This window comes from Herpailurus yagouaroundi, unplaced genomic scaffold (assembly GCF_014898765.1).
Source record: "Herpailurus yagouaroundi ecotype Mexico unplaced genomic scaffold, PumYag 196, whole genome shotgun sequence".
NCBI lineage: Eukaryota > Metazoa > Chordata > Mammalia > Carnivora > Felidae > Herpailurus > Herpailurus yagouaroundi.
In genome coordinates, this window is record NW_024412427.1 from 14,419,778 (window position 1) to 14,421,253 (window position 1,476).

General features: G+C 54.5%; 1 non-coding gene across 1 annotated transcript; it reads left to right on the forward strand.

The window, feature by feature from the left end:
• The first annotated feature begins 404 nt into the window (after window positions 1-404).
• Window positions 405-511, forward strand: LOC121012606 (U6 spliceosomal RNA). The gene has a single exon (XR_005782186.1). It is a non-coding gene; the product is annotated as a U6 spliceosomal RNA (small nuclear RNA).
• Window positions 512-1,476: the final 965 nt, after the last annotated feature.

Here is a 1,476-nt window from a genome sequence, read left to right on the forward strand (position 1 = left end):
CCAGCGCACGTGCCCGTTCACCGAGCGGATCTGCCGCTGGGACTTCATCCCGCATTTCTCCTTGCACATGCGTGAGATGACCCAGATACAGGGGTGCCGATTTGCCGGGCAGAAGGGGAACAGGCTGCCTGGGGCCAAGTGTGGGTGGGGATGTGGAGCTGGCGCCGCGGAAGTGGGGGGCAGGCGCCGCCATCTGGGGAGCAAGCTGGGACGCCGAATATGTAACGGAGGGTATGAAAGACGCCCGCCGATTCCCTGACAGTCTCCCCGGCAACAGGTGGGGTCTGGGCACCCGCGCCCACTCCCTGATTCGGGGCGCTCTGTGGCTGCTCTGACCGATACTGTGGGCAGAAGTGATGCTGTGACAGCTTCTGGGCCCAGATCTTAAAAGACGAGCAGCTTCTGTGCTCACTTCGGCAGCACATGCGCTAAAATAAGAACGATCCAGGGAGGATGAGGGTGGCCCTGGTGCGAGGATGACACACAAATTCCTGAAGCGCTCCGTGTGAAAAAAAGAAAGAGAGAAAGAAAGAAGGAGAGAAAGAAAGAAAGAAAGAAGAAGAAAAAAAAAAGACTAGCAGCTTTTACTTCCTCCTTCTTGGCAGGATCCCTTGGGGGACAAGCCAGCTGCCATGAAGGAAGTCTAACCACCCCGGAGACTGCCATGCTGTGAGGAAGTCTAGCTAGCTACAGAGAGGTGTCCTCTAGGATGAGGCACCATTAGAGGGACACAGAGACAGAGAGGGGAACATCAGGTGCATCACGGCTGCAGACATGAGTGAAGAAGTCAGCCATCTCGGAAGGGGACCTCCAACCCCAGCTGTCTCAGTGACACCACACACACAGTTCAGGGACACGCAGCCCAGCCCAGCCAAGCCCTTCCCGGATTCCCGACCCACAAAATTATGAGTAAAACAAAGTGTTGTTGAAAGCCTCTGAACGGAGGGTAATTTATCGTAGTGCAAAAGATAACCAGACCCTATCACCCAGCAATTGAACCCCTGACTCTTTGTCCAGATAAGATTCTCATGCCAGCCCAGACAAGGACATGCCAGGGTAGTGGCCATGTGGTGGCCGAGACTTAGGGACTATCCGCGCACCCATTCCTGGGGTAGTAGAGGGGAAAACATGTGGATGCAAACCAAGGGGTCCTAGTTAGCGCCTAGAAGTCGTAAGTCAAGCCACAACCCAGACTGATGTTAAACAGGGAACAAGCATCGGAGCAAAAATAAATTAACATGCATTCACAGGGGCGCCCGGATGGTTTCAGTCGGTTAAGCGACCGACTCTTGATTTGGGCTCAGGTCATGATCTTGCGGTCTTGAGATTAAGCCCCAGGGTGGGCTCTGAGCTGAGTGCACAGCCTGCTTGGGATTCTCCCTCTCCTACTGCCCTTCCCCTGCTTGTGCACGCATATGTGCACGTGCTGTCTCACACTCGCTCTCAAAAATAACCTAACCTAACCTAACCTAACCT